Source organism: Balaenoptera borealis, assembly GCF_965194805.1.
Source record: "Balaenoptera borealis genome assembly, chromosome: 12".
NCBI lineage: Eukaryota > Metazoa > Chordata > Mammalia > Artiodactyla > Balaenopteridae > Balaenoptera > Balaenoptera borealis.
Genome location: NC_138869.1, coordinates 47,448,465 through 47,455,874, shown reverse-complemented (window position 1 = coordinate 47,455,874; position 7,410 = coordinate 47,448,465). Strand labels below are relative to the sequence as shown.

At 44.3% G+C, this 7,410-nt stretch overlaps 1 long non-coding RNA gene across 1 annotated transcript; it reads left to right on the top strand.

Annotated features, from left to right (window-relative positions):
• The first annotated feature begins 322 nt into the window (after positions 1-322).
• Positions 323-7,007, top strand: LOC309607198. Its single transcript, XR_014232323.1, has 2 exons — positions 323-1,093; positions 4,430-7,007. It is a non-coding gene; the product is annotated as an uncharacterized lncRNA (long non-coding RNA).
• Positions 7,008-7,410: the final 403 nt, after the last annotated feature.

Here is a 7,410-nt window from a genome sequence, read left to right as displayed (position 1 = left end):
GTAATAGAGTAGGCATTTCTTGTCTTTTCCTTGTTTTATAATTTAATATTGATTTTCTATTTCAGCATAATTTATATGCAATGGTGTGTTTGTTTGAGTCCTACAGCAACTTGATGCAGTTATAAAGGTAGCTGTACCTGTAGTATTTCCGATTCTTTTCCCTGTTAGGTTATTGAAGAATATTGAGTAGCGTTCCCTGTGCTATCAGGTGCGTCATCGTTGATGAACTCTTTTTGATATATTACTGTGTTTCTGTTAATGCAACCCCTTACTTCATCTTTCTCCGATCCCCAATTTCCCCCGATGGTAACTCTACATTTTGTGTCTCCGTTTGTGAGTCTGTGTTTGCTCTATACATTACGTTCCTTGGTCTCCATTTTTCGACTGCACATGTAAGTGATATCCTGGGATATGTGTCTTTCTGTCTCTAATTTTCCAGAATTAGTGAGATCATCTACTGCTCCATCCATGCTGCTACAAATAGCATGAGTTCATTTTGTTGTCTGGATGAGTGACAGTCCAGGGGGTATAGGTAGCACAACTTCTTTATCCAATCATCTCTCGCTGGACTTTCTGGTCGTTTGGGTGTCTTGGCTATGGCAAAGAGTACCACAACGAACGTTGGAGGGGCAAATGTATTATTCCAATGATGGTATTCTCTTGTTATACAAACTGGAGTGGGGATGCCAAGTCTCGTGGTAGCTCCAGTTTACAGTTTAGTAAGGAACATGCCTACTGATCTCCATACTGGCTGTTAGCAATTTACATTTCCACCAACAGCATAGTAGGATCCCCTTTTCTGCCTACCCTCTTGAGCACTTACTCTTTTCAGGTTTTTTGAGGACTGCAGGGAGGGAACACCTCGTCTCCATTTATTTGCATTCTCTAATCATGATAGATCCTGAACATCTTTTGATTGGATGTGCTGTTTTTTAAAAAGCGTGCGAGGATCATTGAGCTCTTGAAACATTTCTGCTTGGGGGTCGGGCCTGATTTGAATTCATTTCACATTACCTAGCCCAGGACTTTACTCGAGGGCAGGGGTCGTTTGCAGCCCCGCAGGCCTTGTGAATATTAAGTGCCCTTGAGCACAGTTTTTCAAGTTGTTGTTACAGGAAAGCGCCACGATGTGGCAGCACTTCTTCGTGTCCTCTGTGTTAACTTGGGCAAACCGAGCCTTAGAGGGAGTCTTGGTGTTGGGTTGCAAATTGGAGTCGAAAGTGGCTGAACACACACCACAGGGCTTGTGTGTGTTTACCTCTTCCCCCTTACCCTGCACAGCCAGACCCCAGGCAAATCCCAAGCCTTGCAAATGTGCTATTCGGAAGGTGCTGTGGTTTGTAGGTGGGGCGATTCTAAGGAAGGAGGCTGGAGGTATGAACCCCACTAGCAGGAGCTGTGGAGATCCAATGTCTTTTCACAGCTCTTCCCTCCCAGTGGGTCTACCATCATTTGGGTACACTAGGCTTTGCTTACCTGTAAGAGGACTGTCTTGGATCGGGAGGTTGTGGTACCATGCAGAGCAGAATGGGCAATAGAGGTCCAAGGGGCCGGTGATCTGGTGGCACGTCCTCCTTCCTGTCTCCCTCAGCAACAGCATACTCCAGCCTTGGGACCCAGGCCTGCTGAGGCTCTAGGGTTGTGACATCAGCCCACGTCACAGAGGCCTGAGGGTAATAGAGTAGGCATTTCTTGCCTTTTACTTGTTTTATAATTTAGTATTGATTTCCTATTTCAGCATAGTTTATATACAGTGTTGTGTTTGAGTTCGACAGCAAGGTGATGAAGTTATGAATGTAGCTGTACCTGTAGTGTTTTGGATTCTTTTCCCTGTTAGGTTATTGAAGAATATTGAGTAGCGTTCCTTGTGCTATCAGGTGTGTCATCGTTGATGAATTCTTTTTGATACATTAGTGTGTTTCTGTTAATCCCAACCTCCGACTTCATCCTTCCCCGATCCCCAATTTCCCCCTCTGGGAACTGTACACTTCTTTCTTCCGTTTGTGAACCTGTGTTTCCTTTGTATACTACATCCTTTGTATCCCTTTTTAGACTCCACATATAAGTGATATCCTGGAATATGTGTCTTTTTGTCTCTAAATTACCAGAATTAGTGAGATCATCTACTGCTCCATCCATGTTGCTGCAAATAGCATGGGTTCATTTTGCTTTCTGGATGAGTGATAGTCGCCAGAATGTAAGTAGCACAACATCTTTATCCATTCCTCTCTCGCTGGACATTTCGGTCGTTTGTATGTCTAGGCTATGGTAAAGAGTAGCACAACGTCCGTTGGGGTGCAAGTGTTTTATTCCAATGATGGTATTCTCTGGTTATACGGACTGGAGTGCGGTTTCCGTATCTCGTGGTAGCTCCAGTTTTTAGTTTAGTAAGGGACTTGCTAACTGATCTCCATACTGGCTATTATCAATTTACAGTCCCACCAACAGCATAGTAGGGTTCCCTTTATTGGCTGCCCTCTTGAGCACTTACTCTTTTTAGGCTTTTTGAGGACTGCAGCCAGGGAACACCTCGTCTACGTTTCTTTGCATTCTCTAATCATGACAGATCCTGAGCATTTTTTCATTTGATGTGCTGTTTTTAAAAATATGTGTAAGTACCACTGAGCTCTTGAAACATTTCTGCCTGAGAGCCGGGCCAGATTTGAGTTCATTTCAGATTAACTAGCCAAGGACATTTCTCGAGGGCAGGGGTCGTTTGCAGCCCCACAGGCCTTGTGTATGTTAAGTGCTCTTGAGCACAGTTTTTCAAGTTGTTGTTAAGGGAAAGCGCCACTAGGCGGCAGCACTTCTTCATGTCCTTTGTTTTAACTTGGGCAAAGGCAGCCTTAGAGGGAGTCTTGGTGTTGGGTTGCAAATTGCAGTCGAACTTGGCTGAACACACACCACAGGGCTTGTGTATCTGTACCTTTTCCCCCTTACACTGCAGCGCCAGACCCCAGGCAAATCCCAAGCCTTTCAAATGTGCAATCGGAGAGTGCTCTGGTTTGCAGGTGAAGCGATTCTAAGGAAGGAGGCTGGAGGTGGATACCCCACTAGCAGGAGCTGTGGAGATCTGGTGTCCTTTCACAATTCCTCCCTCCTAGCGGGTCTACCATCATTTAGGTTCACTAGGCTTTGCTTGCCTGTAAGGGGGCAGTCTTGGTTCGGCAGGTTGTGGTACCATGCAGAGGAGAATGGCCAATAGAGGTCCAAGTGGCCGCTGATATGGTGGCACGTCCTCCTTCCTGTCTCCCTCAGCGACAGCATACTATAGCCTTGGGACCCAGGCCTGCTGAGGCTCTAGGGTTGTGACATCAGCCCACGTCACAGAGGCCTGAGGGTAATACAGTAGGCATTTCTTACCTTTTTCTTGTTTTATAATTTAATATTGATTTTCTATTCCAGCATAATTTATGTACAGTGTTGTGTTTCAGTTCTACAGCAAGTTGAAGCAGTTATGGATGTAGCTGTACCTGTAGTATTTTGGATTCTTTTCCCTGTTAGGTTATTGAAGAATATTGAGTAGCGTTCCTTGTGCTATCAGGTGTGTTGTCATTGATGAATTCTTTTTGATACATTAGTGTGTTTCTGTTAATCCCAACCTCCGACTTCATCCTTCCCCGATCCCCAATTTCCCCCTCTGGGAACTGTACACTTCTTTCTTCCGTTTGTGAACCTGTGTTTCCTTTGTATACTACATCCTTTGTATCCCTTTTTAGACTCCACATATAAGTGATGTCCTGGGATATGTGTCTTTCGGTCTCTAAATTACCAGAATTAGTGAGATCATCTACTGCTCCATCCATGTTGCTGCAAATAGCATGAGTTCCTTTTGTTGTCTGGATGAGTGATAGTCTACAAAATGTAAGTAACACAACATCTTTATCCATTCATCTTTCACTGGATATTTCGGTCGTTTGTATGTCTGGGCTTTGCTAAAGAGTAGAACAACGTCCGTTGGGGTGCAAGTGTTTTATTCCAATGATGGTATTCTCTTGTTATACAAACTGGAGTGGGGATGCCAAACCTCGTGGTAGCTCCAGTTTACAGTTTAGTAAGTAACATGCCTACTGACCTCCATACTGGCTGTTAGCAATTTACATTTCCACCAACAGCATAGTAGGATCCCCTTTTCTGCGTGCCCTCTTGAGGACTTACTCTTTTTATGCTTTTTGAGGACTGCTGCCAGAGAACACCTCTTCTACGTTTATTTGCATTCTCTAATCATGATAGATGCTGAACATCTTTTGATTTGATGTGCTGTTTTTTAAAAACCCTGTAAGGCCCATTGAGCTTTTGAAACATTTCTGCCTGGGAGTCGGGCCTGCTTTGATTTCATTTCACATTACCTAGCCCAGGACGTTACTCGAGGGTAGGGGTCATTTGCAGCCCCGCAGGCCTTGTGAATATTAAGTGCCCTTGAGCATAGTTTTTCAAGTTTTTGTTACAGGAAAGCGCCACAATGTGGCAGCACATCTTCGTGTCCTTTGTGTTAACTTGGGCAAACAGAGCCTAAGAGGGAGTCTTGGTGTTGGGTTGCAAATTGGAGTGTAACGTGGCTGAACACATACCACAGGGCTTGTGTGTGTTTACCTCTTCCCCCTTACCCTGCACAGCCAGACCCCAGGCAAATCCCAAGCCTTGCAAATGTGCTATTCGGAGGGTGCTGTGGTTTGTAGGTGGGGCGATTCTAAGGAAGGAGGCTGGAGGTAAGAACCCCACTAGCAGGAGCTGTGGAGATCTGGTGTCCTTTCACAGTTCCTCCCTCCTAGTGGGTCTACCATCATTTGGGTACACTAGGCTTTGCTTACCTGTAAGAGGGCTGTCTTGGATCAGGAGGTTGTGGTACCATGCAGAGCAGAATGGGCAATAGAGGTCCAAGGGGCTTGTGATCTGGTGGCACGTCCTCCTTTCTGTCTCCCTCAGCAACAGCATACTCCAGCCTTGGGACCCAGGCCTGCTGAGGCTCTAGGGTTGTGACATCAGCCCACGTCACAGAGGCCTGAGGGTAATAGAGTAGGTATTTCTTGCATTTTTCTTGTTTTATAATTTAGCATTGATTTCCTATTTCAGCATAGTTTATGTACAGTGTTTTGTTTGAGTTCGACAGCAAGGTGATGAAGTTATGAATGTAGCTGTACCTGTAGTATTTTGGATTCTTTTCCCTGTTAGGTTATTGAAGAATATTGAGTAGCGTTCCTTGTGCTATCAGGTGTGTCATCGTTGATGAATTCTTTTTGATACATTAGTGTGTTTCTGTTAATCCCAACCTCCGACTTCATCCTTCTCCGTTCCCAAACTTCCACCTCTGGGAACTATACACTTCTTTTTTCCGTTTGTGAACCTGTGTTTCATCTCTGTACTGCATCCTTTGTATCCATTTTTAGACTCCACATATAAATGATATCCTGTGATATGTGTCTTTTTGTCTCTAACTTACCAGAATTAGTGAGATCATCTACTGCTCCATCCATGTTGCTGCAAATAGCATGGGTTCATTTTGCTTTCTGGATGAGTGATAGTCTCCCGAATGTAAGTAGCACAACATCTTTATCTATTCATCTCTCGCTGGACATTTCTGTCGTTTGTATGTCTGGGCTATGGTAAAGAGTAGCACAACGTCCGTTGAGGTGCAAGTGTTTTATTCCAATGATGGTATTCTCTGGTTATACGAACTGGAGTGCGGTTTCCTTATCTCGTGGTAGCTCCAGTTTTTAGTTTAGTAAGGGACTTGCTAACTGATCTCCATACTGGCTATTATCAATTTACCCTCCCACCAACAGCATAGTAGGGTTCCCTTTATTGCCTGCCCTCTTGAGCACTTACTCTTTTTAGTCTTTTTGAGGACTGCCGCCAGGGAACACCTCCTCTACGTTTATGTGCATTCCCTAATCATGACAGATCCTGAGCATCTTTTCATTTGATATGCTTTTTTTTTAAATGCGTTTGAATACCACTGAGCTCTTGAAACATTTCTTCCTGGGAGTCGCGCTTGATTTGAATTCATTTCACGTTACCTATCCCAGGACATTTCTTGAGGTCTGGGGTCATTTACATCCCCCCAGGTCAGAGACCTTGTGAATGTTAAGTGCCCTTGAGCACAGTTTTTAAAGTTGTTGTTTCAGGACAGCACCACAAGGCGGCAGCACTGCTTCATGCCCTCTCTGGTAACTTGGGCAAACAGAGCCTTAGAACTAGTCTTGTTGTTAGGGTGGAAATTTGAATGGAAAGTGTCTGAACACACACTGTAGGGCTTCTGTATCTTTACCTCTTCACTCTAACACTGCACCAGCCTCGCCCACGCAAATCCCAGCAGTGCAAATGTGCACTTATGAATGTGCTATGGTTCGTAGGTTAGGCGAATCTAAGGAAGTAGCCTGGAGGTGGGAACCCCACCAGCAGTAGCCCTGCAGATCCGTTGTCTTTTCACAGCTCTTCCCTCCCAGCGGGTGCACCATCGTTTGGATACACTAGGCTTTGCTTAGCTGTAAGCGGTCCGGCGTGGATCGAGAATAAGTGCTGAAGAGGCCAGGCAGAAAAGGGACACCTATTATGCTGTTGGTGGAAATATAAATTGGTAACACCCAGTATGGCGATCAGTAGGCAAGTTTCTTACTAAACTAACAACTGGAGGTACCAAGAGATTCGGCAACCAGATTCAAGTTCGTATCATCAGAGAACACCATCATTGGAATAAAACACTTGCACCCCAATGGTCATTGTGGTACACTTTGCCATAGCCAAGACACCCAAACGACCAAAATATCCAGCGAGAGATGAATGGATAAAGAAGTTGTGCTACCTATACTCGCTCGACTGTCACTCACCCTGGGAACAAAATGAACTCATGCTATTTTTACCAACATGGATGGAGCAGTAGATGGTCTCACTAATTCTGATAAATTAGGCACAGAAAGACACATATCCCAGCATATCACTTTCACATGCAGTCGAAAAATGGATACAAAGGAAGTAATGTACAGAGCAAACACAGACTCACAAACGGACACACGAAATGTATAGTTATCAAATAGGGAATTTGGGGACCGGAGAAAAATGAACTAGGAAGATGGGATTAACTGCAACACAATAATATATAAAAAAGACTGCATCAACGGCGACCCTACTAATAGCACAGGGATCTCTAAAAAACACTCGTCAATAACCTAACATGGAAAATAATCCAAAATTGTAAAGGTACAGCTACATATATAACTGCATCAAGTTGCTGTTGAGCTCAAACAAACACAACATTGTATATAAACTGTGCCAAAATAAAAAATAAATATCAAATTATAAAAAAGAAAAAGGCAAGAAATGCCTACTCTATTAACCTCAGGCCACTGTGACGTGGGCTGGTGTCACATCCCTGTTGCCTCAGCAAGCCTGGGTCCCAAGGCTGGAGTATGC